Source organism: Cicer arietinum, chromosome 3 (genome assembly GCF_000331145.2).
Source record: "Cicer arietinum cultivar CDC Frontier isolate Library 1 chromosome 3, Cicar.CDCFrontier_v2.0, whole genome shotgun sequence".
Taxonomy (NCBI): Eukaryota; Viridiplantae; Streptophyta; class Magnoliopsida; order Fabales; family Fabaceae; genus Cicer; species Cicer arietinum.
Window position 1 is genome coordinate 44,367,674 of NC_021162.2, and position 18,597 is coordinate 44,386,270.

Genomic DNA, 18,597 nt, shown 5'->3' on the forward strand with positions numbered 1-18,597 from the left:
TATATATATATATATATATATATATATATATATATATATATATATTTGGAATTTCTATTAAAATATGTCATAGAAGACTCGTACAAATTAGAGAAAGTTTAGTATTTATAATTTACCATTGATAATCAATTGTATAGTTAGTATTTAGTTATTGAAACAACAAAATTGTAAATAACAGTTAGTTACAGAAAAGTTATAAGAGAACTACATATATAATATTATCACGATAAATACTTATATGAACTATGTATTTACATCATTCCAAATCATCTACGGTATAATTCTAACAAATTATAAGATTTTATAATACAAATTTGTATACCATATTTCTTGACTTCTAATCTCATATCAAATGTTTCTTTATAATTTTAAAAATAAGAAATACTTTCATATTATTCTAAAAGGAAAACATATTTTAATAATTCGATAAAAGTTGTCTCAGTAATTTATACTCACAACGTCTAATTTAAAAATTTAAGATGTTACAACTCATGGAAAATAAAATTACTTAAGAAAGAAAAGAAAAACATAAAACTTCAAGATGAAGGAAGACCAAGAAGAAGCTCTTTTTGTTCCTCATCCCTCTCTCCCGTATTTGCTTTTGTCTTGGGTTTTTACATTCTCATAAATAGGCTAAGCTAATTTTTCCAAAACCCAAAACATGCCCCCTTCATGTTAGCTTTTCATAAAGATATTATAATATTTAGACATTATTTGTATAAACAACTTGTTAAGGCAAGGCTTATCACATGAAAACTTATGTCATTAGAGCTTATGGTGAATAAACTATTCGTGTTTGGATGTGTATGATGAAAAGTGCATATAGTGTTTAAGTGTATAATTACAAAAGCACTTATAAAATGTTATAATTTTTAAAATTAAAATATTTTGTACTATTCACCTTTCATATATATTAAAAATTACAGCACAGTTTTTTTTCTTTTCTTTTCCAAATGCAACAATTCAAGCATCTTATCAAATAGCTTGTACACAATGAATTAGTGGCGGAGCTTGAGCATAAATATTGAAGTGATTAAATTTATAAAATTTTAATGGATAAATAAAAGGTATATAATAATATTTTATATAAAACTTTTAAGTTGTAAATTTATAAAATATATTAACGATCAAACTGTCACTACGCCAAAAATGACATTTAACAGCGCCCATTTTACAGCGCTTGCTAAACACAAGCGTTGTTGTAATTATATTTTAAAAATAACGGAACCTTTTACAGCGCTTTTGATGACAAGCGCTGTAAAACAAGCGTTGTGGTAGGTCATATAACGTTTGCGCATAACGTTATAAGGCTTTTACAGCGCTTGTCAAAAAAGCGCTGTAAAAGGAAGCATACCACATGATCTGTTCTGTTTTGAAATTGTTAGTTGATATTGGTTTCTTTTTGAAACTTGTTGATATGTTTTGAAAGCTTATTATTTTTGTTACTGCATTTATATAGGTGGTATAATATGGATAGGAAATGGATTTCAGCCAATCGATTGTCAAAAGAGTATGAAATTGGAGTGAAGGAGTTTGTTGAGTTTGCAGTGAAGAATGCAAAAGATCCAAATAGAGTAGTTTGTCCTTGTTTAAAATGTTGTTTTGGAAAACGTGTTAGAGAAGATGAATTAGAAGGACATCTAGTATGTAATGGAATTGATCAAAGCTACACATGTTGGATAAGACATGGTGAGAAAAAAAAAGGAAACATTAATTTTGAGAATAGTTCGACATATGCTTCAACTGACTTCGATACAGATACATATGAGCTGGACCGAGTTGATGAGATTGCAAAAGCCGTTGCAGAAGATCTTCGAGATTGTCCTAAAATGTTTGAAAGTTTGTGGAGAGATGCAGAGAAAGAATTATATAATGGTTGTACTAAATTCACAAGACTGTCAGCGATATTAAAGTTGTACAACTTAAAAGCGAGTAATGGATGGTCTGATAAAAGCTTTACAGAATTATTAACACTCATAAAAGATATGTTGCCAGATGATAATGAACTTCCCAGTCGAACCTACGAGGCTAAACGGATTTTGTGTTCTATTGGAATGAGTTACGAAAGGATTCATGCGTGTCCTAACGATTGCATTTTATTTCGAAACGAATATGAACTACTTAAGGCGTGTCCGAAATGCAATGTCTCTCGATATAAGAAGAAAGAATCTACTCCAGCAAAAGTCGTGTGGTATTTTCCTATAATACCAAGATTTAGGCGCATGTATCGCAGTGAAGAAGATTCAAAACACTTGACATGGCATGCAGATGAAAGAATTAGAGATGGAATGTTTCGACACCCTGCAGATTCCCCACAATGGGCAAAAATTGATCACGAGTATCCTGAATTCGGGATAGAGTCAAGAAATCTAAGACTTGCACTTTCTACTGATGGAATGAATCCACATGGTCTTCAAAGCATCTCACATAGCACGTGGCCTGTGATTTTGGTAATATATAACCTACCTCCATGGTTATGTATGAAGCGTAAGTTTATGATGTTGTCTCTGTTAATTTCTGGACCCAAACAACCGGGGAATGATATCGACGTATACTTGACTCCTCTAATCGAAAATTTAAAAAGTATGTGGGAGACAGGTGTGGAAGTTTATGATGGGTATAAGAAAGAATGTTTCAATTTGAGGGCTATGTTGTTCGGCACAATTAATGATTTTCCAGCATATGGTAATTTATCAGGATATAGCATTAAAGGTCAGTGTGCATGTCCTATATGTGAAGAGAGTACAAATTGGATGCGGTTGAAACATTGTAAGAAGAATGTGTTTCTTGGACATCGTAGATTTTTACCTTATAGTCATCAGTATCGTGGGTGGAGAAATGCATTCAATGGAAAATCAGAGGAAGGTAAAGCTCCTTTAGCACCGACTGGATATCAAATACTTGAAAAAGTACAAGGTTTGACCAATAAATTTGGCAAACCTTTTGCGGGAGAGCTGGTGAAAACTGGGTGGAAGAAAAAGTCAATTTTCTTTGAATTGCCATATTGGAAGTCATTGTATGTAAGACATTTCCTCGATGTGATGCATATTGAGAAAAATGTATTTGAAAGTGTTATTGGTACGTTACTCAATGTTCCAGGAAAGTCTAAAGATGGCGTCAATGCAAGATTGGACTTGGTCGATATGGGAATAAGAAATGAACTGGCTCCAGTAAAGAAAGGAAATCGCACATATCTACCTCCAGCCGCTCATACTCTATCTAGAAAGGAAAAAATTGTTTTATGTAAATTTCTACACGAAGTTAAAGTTCCAGAAGGATACTCTTCGAACATTAAAAATTTGGTTTGTATGAAAGACCTCAAGTTAAAAGGTTTGAAGACCCATGATTGTCATATTATAATGGAGCATTTGCTACCAATAGGTATACGTTCCATTTTACCTGAAAAAGTTCGACTAGCCTTAACTAGATTATGTTTCTTCTTCAGGGAAATTTGTAGTAAAGTGATCGACCCTCAGAAATTACCGACATTGCAGAGGGAAATTGTTGTTACTTTGTGTGAGCTTGAAATGTATTTCCCACCATCGTTTTTTGATATAATGGTTCACCTTACTGTTCATCTGGTTAAGGAGACACAACTTTGTGGGCCAGCTTATATGAGATGGATGTATCCGATAGAACGATATATGAAAATATTAAAAGGGTACGTAAAAAGTAGAAGTCGACCAGAAGGTTGTATTGCTGAACGATACATTGTTGAAGAGGCTGCTGAATTTTGTACTGAATATCTGTCCAATGTTGAATCCATAGGGCTTCCCATGTCTCGTCATTCGGGAAGACTATCAGGAGAAGGGATAACTGGAAGGAGACTACTGACTATATCAAGGACAGAATGGGAGCAGGCACAATTGTATGTTCTGCACAATGATGATGAGGTTCAACCGTATGTTACAATACACATTGATCAGTTATCTCGTTTGAACATGAATAGGAATCAAAATTGGATAACTCGAGAGCACAATCGAAGTTTTGTAACATGGTTAAAAAATCACATAATGTCAAAATTTGATATAGACCCCGGATCAATTTCAAATAGATTGAGGTGGCTAGCAAATGGTCCGAGCTTACATGTCTTTTCTTACACTGGTTATGTTATTAACGGCTACACATTTTATACCAAAGAACAAGATGATCAGACCACTATGCAAAATAGTGGAGTCACTCTCGTAGCTGAAGCGATGCATGTCTCAAGTGCAAAAGACAAAAACCCAATATATGCAAATCTATCATATTTTGGGGTTATCGAGCGCATATGGGAGTTAGACTACACAATGTTTCGTGTTCCCATATTTGGTTGCAAGTGGGTCGATAATAATAATGGCGTTCGGATTGATGAGTCAGGATTCTTGCTTGTCGATTTTAATAGGGTGGGATACAAAGACGAGCCTTTTATTTTAGCGTCGCAAGCTCAACAAGTGTTTTATGTCACTGATCCTTCTAATGATAAATGGTCTGTTGTCCTATCGACCAATAAAATAAGTGATGATAACAATAATGATGAAGATGTTGGTAATGATCTTTTATTTGCAACATCACAACAACCACATGAAATTGATTCAACTGATGATGGTTTATATCTTAGAGATGATCATGATGAGGGAATTTGGATTAATCCATCGTTTCGTATTGTAAATGGACAAACAAATGTGAATGTCACCAGGAAAAGAAGAAGGGCATCTTAATGTATATATATGTTTAATTGTTTTATATAAGCTATGCATGTAATCTGAACTGTGTTATTGTAAATATGCATGTAATCTGAATTGAGTGTTTTATACTAAGTTCTGATTAATTTATTTTCTGATTAATTTATTTTCTGCTTATATTTAGCTTGATTTGAGTGTTTTATACCAAGTTCATGTAACAATGAGTGTTTTATATTTAGCTTGATTTACATGAACTGAACTGAATATAAATTAGTAATTTACATGAACTGAACTGAACTGAATAGAGAGATTCTCTTTTGCTCAGTGCATATATATATATAGATTCTTCAGAATACTCATTTCTAATAATTCATCATCTCCTAAAGTATTGTGATAAAGACAATGATAACAATATTTTTAATCCAATAAACAATGATAAAAATGTTTTTAATGTCATCCCAACCCAAATAAACCAAACACAAAAATAAAATAAAGAGACATTTTACAGCGCTTATCTTAAAAAGCGCTGTAAAAGATCCTTTTAAAAATAAAATAATGAGTGTTTTATACCTTTTACAGCGCTTTTCACACAAAGCGCTGTAAACGACTCTTTTGAAAGTGAGTAAAAAAGACATTTTACAGCGCTTATTTGACAAAGCGCTGTAAAAAAGCTTTAAAAATAATATTCATCAGACACCTAATTTCTTCAAACACCTTGTACGCATCATGGGAATCCAAAAAACATCAGACACAAACCCATTTCTTCAAACACCTTGTACGCATCATGGGAATCCAAAAAACATCAGACACAAACCCATTTCTTCAAACACCTTGTACGCATCATGGGAATCCCCAAAAACACCAGACACAAACCCATTTTTCGCAACATGGCAATGATCCTGAATACCAATTAAGTTTCGATTTAAGAAGGAAAGAGAATGTAAAGAGATAAAAAGGGTGTTGAGGTGGAGATTGAATTGTGAAAGAGTAAGCTTTGATGTTTGTGAAGAAGATGCATAAAAGGAGAAGAGTTTGGTGAAGAGGAAGGGATTTTTGTGGTGACCAGTTACTACTATGTGGGTTTTGCATGCATGTTGAGCTTGTTTAAAAAATAACATAACATAACAAAACACAAAAACAATAAGGCCTTTTACAGCGCTTATTTGGAAAAAGCGCTGTAAAAGAGCCTTTTAAAATTAACATAAAGAGACATTTTAGAGCGCTTATGTGGAAAAGCGCTGTAAAAGGCTTTAAAAAACATTCATATAACATAATAACACACGGAGGTCTTTTACAGCGCTTATTTGGGAAAAGCGCTGTAAAAGAGCCTCTTAAAATTAACATAAAGAGACATTTTAGAGCGCTTATGTGTAAAAGCGCTGTAAAAGGCATTCAAATAACATAATAACACACGGAGGTCTTTTACAGCGCTTATTTGAAAAAAGCGCTGTAAAAGAGCCTTTTAAAAATTTAACTAAAGAAGCCTTTTAGAGCGCTTATGTGTGAAAGCGCTGTAAAAGGCATTCATATAACATAATAACACACGGAGGTCTTTTACAGCGCTTATTTGAAAAAAGCGCTGTAAAAGAGCCTTTTAAAAATTTAACTAAAGAAGCCTTTTAGAGCGCTTATGTGTGAAAGCGCTGTAAAAGGCATTCATATAACATAATAACACACGGAGGTCTTTTACAGCGCTTATTTGAAAAAAGCGCTGTAAAAGGCATTCAAATAACATAATAACACACGGAGGTCTTTTACAGCGCTTATTTGAAAAAAGCGCTGTAAAAGGCATTCAAATAACATAATAACACACGGAGGTCTTTTACAGCGCTTATTTGAAAAAAGCGCTGTAAAAGAGCCTTTTAAAAATTTAACTAAAGAAGCCTTTTAGAGCGCTTTACAAAATAAGCGCTGTAAAAGGCTTATAAAAAGCGCTGTAAAAGTGTTACGTATATATAACAGTTACCTCTTCAGTTTCCTCTTCATTACGTAACCTTCATCTCAACCTTCATTTCTTCTCTTCTTTTGCAAACCCTATCATCCCGTCCTTTACGAACCTTATTTCCACGATCATCTCCTTCATTTCGAACCTTATTTCCATCCAAGATCATCTCTCCCATTTCACACAATATATTTTCATTGAAATACGTAACCCTCATTACGTATTTCTTCAAACCGTATTTCTGTGAACCATATTTCTGTGAACTTTCTGCAAACCCTCTTTTCTTTGCATTTCGTCTTTCTTCGAACCATCATTATTCAGGTATTGATGTTATTAAATTTTTGTAATCATTAGAATGCATGTTGAGCTTTTTTAAGATATACTGATACATGTTGAGTTTGTTTATAATAATGCATGATCCATGTTGAGCTTGTTGATGTTATACTAAAGTGCATGTTGAACTTGTTGTAGTTAAATGGATACAAACAAAGATTTAGAAGTTCAAAATGAAGAAGTTGGCACCTCTAAGACTTACGAAAAAGAAGTCAAACGTGGTGCAACTATCATGCAAAGGGTGATTAAAGCACGGAGCAGTGGCATTAAATTTGAGGTATACTATATATACTCTGTTTGCTGTGTGTTTTTTTATCTTTTTTTAGGGTTTAGGGCATGTACTTACTATATGAGTTTATTAGGTTGGCTGGAACGAGAGTGGTCAGCCAGTTGACCCCAACAGCTCCATGTTTGTAAGCTACATTGGGGCTGTTGTTCGTCAAAATGTCCCAATAACAATAGACAACTGGAGAGATAAGGCGTTGAAGGATGCCAAAGATATCATCTGGAATGACATTCAAGTAAATATTTTGATCTACTCTTTTGTCATTTATAATTTTTTTTCTGTAAAATACATTACTTATAATTGTTTTCATTGCAGACCACTTTTGTTCTTGATGAGGAACGAAAGTCATATGTTTTGAGAGTTGCTGGGAAAATCCATCGTGGATTTAGATCCCATCTCTCAAATTTCTATCTAAAAGATAGAGAAGGAAACACAAATGCTGAACCTCCAAAGATATATCAACATTATATATCAAAGGATGAATGGAGTGCATTTGTTTCCAAACGTTCTGACCCGGCGTTTGTCGTAAGTGATTAATTTATTAGCATTTGTGTTTTATTATTCATATTCGTAGCGTATTTTAAATTTTTACACAATTGCTATTTTTTTTTTATATAGAATATTAGTAAGGCAAATCGCGAACGGGCAAGCAACCCAAAACACCCATACAAGAAATCACGTATGGGATATGCACGCCTTGAACAAAAAATTGTAAGTAATTAAACATCACTTGTAATTTGTATTATAAACTATAGTGTGTAACTAATTTGTATTATTTTGTTTATGATTTTAACGAATAGAGAAAAGACACCCAAGCCGATCAACCCTTGGGTCGTCATATCTTATGGAAGGAAGCGCGTGTTAACAAAGAAGGAGTGGTTGATAATGAAAATGTCAAGAAAGTTGTAGAACTTTGTGTAAGTATATTATCACTTTAATATTTTTTAATATTGTATTTTAAAAATGCTATTGAACTTATCTTTTTAATGTTACATGTATTTTAGGAAACTATTGAACAAAGTTCTGAAACTCAAGAGGGCAACAAGGATACGTGCAGGGACATTCTTGGGAAAGTGTTTAATGTCCCTGAGTATTCCGGTCGAGTGAGGGGGAAAGGATTTGGCGTAACTCCCAAAAGCTTTTTTCCTCAAGAGAAGCGCCAAAAACCTTCCAACGAGGAAGTATTAGAGAAGCTCAGAATCTTATCGGAGCAAGTGGCACTCTTGGTGAATACGAATAAAGACAAGCAACTTCCGGTTCAGCTCCAACCTGAAATACAAATGGAGAGTGAAACCGGGAGTTGCAACGTCGGTTTGAAGAGTATTCCCGAGGTAATTAATTACTTACTACTTACTTGCTTATGTAATTACTTATGTATTAAACAAACTTATATATTAACTGTACTTATGTTTTAACTATTGATGTAGGGTGTCACTACATGTGTCCTATACTTGTCCTCGCCGACTCAACGGAAGGTGGGAAAAGGAATATTGCACAATACTTCGGGAGAAGTATTGCACAATATTCCGATCCCCGCGGGCCATGTCAAAGTATCGCCTACGGTTGCTTTCGAACCAACTGCACCGTTGCCCATACCGGACAACGATGGAGATATGAAGTTCTTAAGCGACGCTATTGGCAGTTACGTGGCATGGCCCACACACCTTGTTGCCCTCGAAAAAAAGATTCCCAAGGACAAATCAGTTACATCTCCCGAAAAGGTTTGTCACATTTATTGCCTAAGGTTTTTTATTTTTTCAGATTCAATAAACTAACATTTTACCTCATTTTTGTAGGTCCAAATAAATAAACCACCCCTACAGCCAAAAAAAGGCAGCAGACCTCAAAAATTGGAGGTTAATAGGGCTGCCAAACTACAAAGGCTGGAGGGTAATAAAGCTGCAAAACTTGCAGCAACAAAAAATCTGGATCGGGGAAAATCGGTCGCTGCTGCTGCTGCTCCTAATAAAAGTCAGCCACGCCTTGGTAAATACGGGGCGTGTCTTGACATCCAAATAAAAAGGAACATGGGCAGCAGCAACGATTCGCCCATTGTACAAATGAATCAAGACATCTTTGGAGATGAGTATATTGAATACCTCGAAAAGGAGCAAATGTACGATCTTCTCGAACATAAGGAGCTGAGTGTTACTGTAATCAGCTTGTACATAAGGTAAAAAATACTTTTAATTGCATTTATTTGTAATTAATTAAATGTATTGGTAATTAATCTAGTTTAAAATTTTCATTGAAGGTTTTTGTACGAGAAGGTCGTGTGCACGAGGAAACTGTCAAATAAATACTCATTCTTGTCTCCGCATAAGATGTCGATGTTCAAACTCGATCCAGACAATGTAAAACACTACATTGTAGATATGTTTTTAAGAAATAAAGAAAGTGGTTTGTTCATGCTCTAATAATCACATTTATTCATTCGATAGTGCCTTAAAAGTTTATCGAGCTCAAAGAGGTGCTAAAGTGTTGAAGCAGAAGTCTAATAACATTACATGGATCCCAATAAAGTGCCCTCGTCAAACAAATAACATTGACTGTGGTACTACGTATTGAGATTCATGAAGGAGATTGTTGAGAAGAATAAAACTATTATCCCAGAAACGGTACGGTATTTGCATTATATGATTTTCATATATAAATTATCTATATATTTGATACTAACTTAATATAATATGTTCAATTTTTATATTGCAGTACTTTGACAATTCCAGTCCATCATATTCTGAGGAAGATCTGATGGAATTAAAGGAAGACTGGTGTCAGTATGTGCTTGACATTCAAATCATTTGATTCTCTGGGAAATAGCTTGCTGTTGGGCAAGGGATCTGAATATTATATGGTAGCTAGTGCATATAATGTATATTCTGTTAGTTATTATATGTAAATGATCATAGGACACAATATATCAGCATGCATATGGATCTGAATGTAGTTTAGGTTGTAAATTAGGTTATATATATATATATATGTATCTGAATGTAGTTAATTTGTAAATTAGGTTGTATATATGTATCTGAATGTAGTTACTTAGGTTGTAAATTACAGAGTTACATATATGTTAAAAAAGTTACAGAGTTCTGATTTATGTTCTATTGATTGTGTGAACTGATTGTCTATAATCAGAGTTACTGAGTTACATATATGTTAATAAAGTTACAGAGTTCTGATTTCTGTTCTACTGATTGTGTGAACTGCTTATGGTATTTGAATATGTTTTGTTGTTGTGTGCACTGATTGTGAAGTGATTTTGGATCAAAAATAATTTTGGGTACAAAGATAAAAGACAGCGCTTTTTAAAAAAAGCGCTGTAAAATGTTGTTGTAAAGCGCTTTAATGGTGCACATTTTACAGTGCTTTCTTGAGAAAGCGCTATAAAATGTACAACAAAAGCGCTGTAAAATGCACACCCATAATATGAAATTATGGGTGGGCATTTTACAGCGCTTTTTTTAGAAAGCGCTGTAAAATGCAGACCCATAATATGAAAATTATGGGTGGGCATTTTACAGCGCTTTGTTGAGAAAGCGCTGTAAAATGCAGACCCATATATGAAATTATGGGTGGGCATTTTACAGCGCTTTCTTGAGAAAGCGCTCTAAAATGCAGACCCATAATATGAAAATTATGGGTGTGCATTTTACAGCGCTTGTGTTAAAAAGCGCTCTAAAAGCAGACCCATAACTCATATAATGGGGTGCCTATTACAACGCTTTTTTGAAGAAGCGCTGTAAAATGTGCATAACAAGCGCGCGTTATATTTACATGTTTTATAGCGCTTTCTTAAAATGTGCATAACAAGCGCGCTGTAAATGGCTTAAAAAAAGCGCTGTAAAATGCGTTTTTTCGCGTAGTGTGTTAACGCTTATAAGATAGAGCTAACAAATCAAATTTTTGTTGACAATTTTAATAATTAAAAAGTAGTTTCTAAAAATCTATTTTTTTTTCAAACACTAAAATTTTATAGTTTAATTGTTATGTTTTGTCAATATAAAAAGTTTTATACTGTTAGCACATCACAATCATCCATAAGTGTGACTTTAAAAGTAATTATAATAAAAGTCAAACTGTTTTATTAATTTGACGATTATGATTAATTGACAATGTAAAATATCTTTACATTGTCGATGAATACAAATTAAATCCAACTACTTACACTATTAATACAACTTTCTTAACTACAAGGACAATATATGTATAATTATTAAAATACATTTAAACACGACACATTGTTTAAGATATCAATATTCACATAGTGTTAATAAAAGATAAAGGTCGAATTTATTAGTTTAGTTCAACTTTGACTCAAACTCATAAAAAAAATATTAATCTAATTTAATTAGTTTTGGTTAAATTTTTGAGATCATGGGATCATTTGATTTGATTTTTATATCTCTATATAAAATTTATAATTATATCTCTAGATAAAATTCACAACTCACATAGTTGGAATTTAACTTGAAAATTGTAGTTTATTTTATAACTATAGTAGTTGTTTTTGTATTTTTTTTTATAAATTTGAGTAATAATTTGGTCAGCAAAAACTGATGTATTTGATCCATGTTATGAATCAAATATTTCAATTTTGTTGATCAAATTATAAGTCAAATCTATCTTAATAAAAAGAAAGTAATATTATTAGAACACAAAACTTAACACATAATATGATACAAATACAATACTATGTAAAATGAAATGGATCACGTTTTATATTTGTATTTCAATACACATTATTGTATTTGTTTTTCATTTTATCTCAAATTGTATTTTAATAACATTACTCAAACAAAAAATAAACTATTATTTTTTAAATTTATTGGAGACTTTGAGGTGGTCTTGACCATCCTATATCTAAGAAGATCCGCCCATACAATGAATGTTCATGTATAGTATGAATACTCAAATAAGTAGTTAGGTAAATACATATCACATTACTTTAAATTTCTTGTGATAATAGAAAATGAAAAAGTTATGTCTTTTGAATTTGCATAAGCTCTATGTTTTAAAAGTCCAGATTTCATAAGCTTGTTAGGTGGATCTATGTTTTAAAAGTCCAGATTTCATAAGCTTGTTAGGTGAATTTATGAGAGCTCATAAGCTCTTATGATATTCTCTCACAGTTTTATAAGCACTTATATAAGTAGATAAGTTTAAACAAGTGCATAAGCCAATCTAAACAGACCCATAGATGGATTAAAAATGAGTGAGTTAGGCCTAAAATACTATATGATCCAAAATTTGTCTTTCAAAGCAATTAACTCAGTCAAAACAACTTTATTTGGATAAATGATCTGTGTAACATATGTAGCCTAATATGATTTCTTTTCAATGGTTTTGGTCCAATGTTGATCTGACATCTATGGCTCCAGATATATCTTAAAGACGGCTACAAGGTCATAATTTCGCAGCACCAGTCTTATTCTAACATCAAGCTCTGTTTTAATAGTTTGAACATTAGAATTATGTCTTGTGCTCTTCATGAAAACGGTAGTAATTCTCTCAACTTTCCAATGATACAAAGTGCATAATTTTTGGATACATACAACCAAAAGATATGATACCAATATGGTTAACCAGTGTCAAAAGATACCAATAATACTATAAAATTTAATTAGGCCCAAAATAATTAAACCCAAAGTTATAATTAATATATATATATATATATATATTTACAGAAAGTTATAAAATATATCTATGACATAACAATTAAGCACAAATTATGATCAGTAAACTAATTATGAAAGTTAATTCGCATGTAAAATATGTACTTATTAGTATTCAGCCGATGAATGATAACATTTACTGCTTCAACGGAAAAAATAAATATTTTGTTTGTATGTTTAAGGTTAGAATTAAAGATTATGAAAAATGGTGTTTGATATAATGTGCAAGTGTGCATGGTAGGAAACTTCAAAATTGTAATTATGTTTAATGTATTAAAAAAACTTAAATAAATTATTTGTAGAGTACCTTATAATCTCACCACACTTAACTACTAAAGTAAGAGCAACTTCAATCATCAATATCAATACATCTATATTAAAACAAACCCTCAAATTATTATGTTAACACGTCACAATTTTATATGTTATGTAACATTAATTACGCCATGTCAATTAATAATATGATATGACACACCTAAAATTTATTCCATCAAGATTCTTCATTCTACTACTTCTTTGTCTATATCAATATGATTAAAAACTAACAATAAAAAATATAACTCTCATTATAAATTTATTTTAATTGTCTATTACTTTTTTAATTCATGCATCAAAATACATCACAATATTTTAATTACATTTTTATCATTAAAATGCAACCATAAATTACCAAATATTTATAAAATATAATCATTACATCTTAAAAATCAATAATAATCAAACTATGCACAAATAATCCAATGAAATTTAAATTAAAATAAATAAATATTGAAACAAACAAGCCCATTTAAATTAGCAAGCCTTTGCATAGAGAAATAAAAAAATAAAAAAAAAAAAGAAAGGATTTTTTTTTTAAATAAAAATGTTAAATTATGCATTGAATATTTTTAAAGTAACATATAATCTCATAACATTTTTCTCTTATGAGTGTTCGCATATATCTTATATTTCTTAAATACAAAAAAAAAAATTTATTTATGTGTATAAATTATTCATGAAAACAAAGATACTCATTTCAAAATATTAAGCTTATAGGTTTAATGAAGGATAAATCAAGTCATAGTTTCATTCAACAACAAAAATAATTAAATTCAAGTAGTCACGTCTTATCATTCTCAACATTATTTTGTGTTTTTGTCATAAAAAAAAATATTTTAAATTTATTCATTAAAAATATTCTCAAAAAAAAAAAAATACAATCGATATATATTTGAAAGAAATATGTGTATAACACCTCTACCTAAGAATTAGTTAATCAAAGCATAAGCAAATATGAGACAAAAAACATAAAATATAAGAAATATAGTACATGCAATTAGTCAAAAATGAAACATAAATAATTGTATATTCAATATAAAAAGTAAACAAAAATAATGATCGTATAAAAATAAATTCTTACAAAAATATATAAAACAATGCTTACGAAACATGTATTCTATTTTTCATGAAAAGAAAGCATATTCTATAATGATCGAATGTTTAGAAAAATATATACAAATAATCAATCATTTTTTAATCATATATATTTTAGAGTAAAAATCATTCATATTTTATTACAAACATTTTAATTGTTTCCATTCAAGTATTCTTATAAACTTAAATTAAAAACTTACACATTAAAACTTTTTTTTTTTGTCAGATTGATATTGTAATTATAAGGTGTCTTCTAGTTTGTTTGTTTTAGATTCAGTGTTCTAAGTAATGTCAACTTGCTTAGTATAGTTTGTGCTTTGAGTGCATGCTTGTAGATTTTCATTCTCTAACTTTTGCATAGAACGGCTTGATCAAGAAAGATTGCATAACAAGTTTTTTATATCATGCATAAGCTTATTTACATGTATTTTAGCATGCATTATGTTTGAAGCATTATCGTATTACATTGGTAACTTTTAAAACTCATTTCAAAATATTTTTGAAGTCTTTTTGATTTTGTTAGTTGACTTACTCACTTATGAATCAACTCATGAACTTCAATAACTCAGTTTTTGAAGTTCTAAGATTGTGAATTGACTCATAGAAATTTTGAATCGACTCATCATTGTGAGTCAACTCACTTGTATTATGAATTGACTCACACAACCAACAAATACAAAATTTGACTGCTTTTGGGTTGCTATGGTAGTTACAAAGTGGTTTTTTTTCTAAGAATTTGTTTTCCATTTGATTGTCTCTTTCATGCTTCATATAAAAGGTTTTCTCATAATTTCTAAACATAAGAATAATTTCATTCATCCCTCATACTCAAGCATTCAAGATTATATCATAGATTGAAAACTTTTTCTTGATCATCGGATCTACAATCGAGTTGTGAAGCGTTCAACAACAACGAGTGGATAATATTCGTTGGGTTATTTATTGTAAGACCCATAGTTTTAACTAAATTATATTCGAGTTTTGTGTGTGTGTGTGTGTGTGTGTGTGTGTGTGTGTGTGTGTGTGTGTGTGTGTGTGTGTGTGTCTTTTTTTTTCAAAAGAAATTAAAATAAAACAGAGAAATAAATAAGGAAATACCTTTGGATAAATGTTTAAGTCAAAATAATTGATACGCAGCGGAATAGTTCTCTTGAAATATGAACCCAAAGTATTTACACAACAACAAATCATACATGGAACCCATTCAAATAAGATGTCATACTGACAATATTACGAACCGGTAGGATCCTTCTGACTCTCATCTGAGGGCAAAGCCCATATTTCCACAATAGTTGTAAAGGGTCACCAACCGAAATTAACAATTAACACATAACATTTAAGTTTTTAAATGCACAAAATAACCTTTCAACTTAGCATGCACCTTAAAAGGGTTTCATATGCCAAACATGCATAAACAAGGTTGAAAAATGAAGTTTTTAACAAAACAGCACTGTTGTATTCGAATACAGCATCTCTGTATTCGAATACAAGGTTGTTTCAGCATTCATTAGCAAAAATAGCATGTCTGTATTCGAATACAGCCTTCTGTATTCGACTACACAGCAAGTCAGTAGCAAAACAACATGTCTGTATTCGAATACAACAGTCTTTATTCGACTACACAATAAGTTAGTAGCAAAGCAGCATGTCTGTATTCGAATACAACAGTCTGTATTCGAATACAACAGTCTGTATTCGAATACACATCAGACAGCAGTAGAAAAACAGCAAAATTCAGCTTTTAAAAGGGGTTTCAAATCAATCAACACTTACACACAAATCCAAATAATCACACTTAGCAATTATAGCACAATCACTACGACAACTTGAGTTTTCGAAATGGTTTTACAATCAATTTCACTTATATACAATTTGTTCCAAAACATAGACACTTAGTACAATCATCACAATCACAATCACAATGACAATGACAAGTTCAAACACTCAATCATACACTTGAATCAAACACGACTCGTGTGTCAAGTATCCTAATGCAATGCGTATATGCCAAAATGCATGGACTCGGAATTCCAAACCAAAACCCTCCTCGAAGGGCCGTAAATCATAATCGTACCGCCTATCGCAGGCCAAAGTACCAATTACCGAGGTGCCACCTATCACGGGTCTGCACAATTTACTAAAAAGCGTAAACCATAAACGTACTGCCTATCACGGGCCCGTACCGTTTACCGAGGTGCCACCTATCACGGGTCTGCACGGTTTACTAAAAAGAACGTAAATTGTAAATGTACCACCTATCACAGGCCAAAGTACAATTTACCAAGGTGCCACCTATCACGGGTCTGCACAATTTACAAAACACCGTAAATCGTAAATGTACCGCCTATCACGGGCCAAAGTACTATTTACCAAGGTGTCACCTATCACGGGTCTGCACAATTTACAAAAACGTAAACCATAAATGTACCGCCTATCACAGGCCAAAGTACTATTTATCAAGGTGCCACCTATCACGGGTTTGCACGATTTACAAAAAGAATGAAAATGCATGAGCATATACTGACTCCATCCACAACAATCGTTAAACAAATGCAGATATTAAAAGATTCCCCATTTTTAATACTCATTTAACTTAAACGATTTTCAAAACAAACATTAAGTAAACAAGACATTAAGAGATTCCCCATTCTTAATACTCGTTTAACTTAAACGATTTTCAAAACAAACATTAAGTAAACAAGACATTAAGAGATTCCCCATTCTTAATACTCATTTAACTTAAACGATTTTCAAAACAAACATTAAGTAAACAAGAAATTAAGATATTCCTCATTCTTAATACTCGTTTAACTTAAACGATTTTCACGATAACATTAAGTAAACGTAGACATTAAGAGATTCTCCATTCTTAATACTCATTTAACTTAAACGATTTTCCAAAACAAACATTAAGTAAACAAGACATTAAGAGATTCCCCATTCTTAATACTCATTTAACTTAAACGATTTTCAAAACAAACATTAAGTAAACAAGACATTAAGAGATTCCCCATTCTTAATACTCATTTAACTTAAACGATTTTCAAAACAAACATTAAGTAAACAAGACATTAAGAGATTCCCCATTCTTAATACTCATTTAACTTAAACGATTTTCAAAACAAACATTAAGTAAACAAGACATTAAAAGATTCCCCATTCTTAATACTCATTTAACTTAAACGATTTTCAAAACAAACATTAAGTAAACAAGACATTAAAAGATTCCCCATTCTTAATACTCATTTAACTTAAACGATTTTCAAAACAAACATTAAGTAAACAAGACATTAAAAGATTCCCCATTCTTAATACTCATTTAACTTAAACGATTTTCACAACAAACATTAAGTAAACAAGACATTAAAAGATTCCCCATTCTTAATACTCATTTAACTTAAACGATTTTCACAACAAACATTAAGTAAACAAGACATTAAAAGATTCCCCATTCTTAATACTCATTTAACTTAAACGATTTTCACAACAAACATTAAGTAAACAAGACATTAAGAGATTCCCCATTCTTAATACTCATTTAACTTAAACGATTTTCAAAACAAACATTAAGTAAACAAGACATTAAGAGATTCCCCATTCTTAATACTCATTCCATCATTTTATTCCCCTCTTAGTCTAATTTAATAAAAATATCTACTCTCGTCGCAACTCAATTGTCCGGTATAATTTTCAGCAACCCGAGATATTTTTAACAAAATTGCCCGGTATTAAATCCTTCGTAACGGAAGTAAATTATTTTCCGATAAATAATTTTAATCCAATTTCCAAAAATATATTTTTGGCATTTAACTCACTCAATACCAAAAATTGGGCTAACAGCCTAAGAAATTCCACACAAAATACCCTAAAATTGTATAATTTAGAATTTAACTTCTCCCTTCTTTTCTTTTCGTTGCTTCCTTTTGCTTCAAGAAAAGGAACCAAGGCTTGGTGGGTGAGAAAGCAAGGATTTCTCAGCTTCATTCTTATCCTTTGATTCAAAAACGGAGAAAAACGGTGTTGGTGTTTCCAAAACCGTCAATCACAAACCTCTACATTTTCTTCTAGATCTAAGCTTCATTTCGTGAAGAGATAGAAGGGAAAGTTGCCTACCACCATACTACGGTGATAGTGAACTAACTTTGGAAGCGACGTCGCGAGCAGAAATTTTATTAGAATTACTCGCGGTACCGTAATCATTCGTTAAAGCTAACATTAAGGTAAGGGCTCCTTCCAAACTTTTAGTTTGCATTTAGGGACTTATATGTGGTTGTGTGGAAAAGA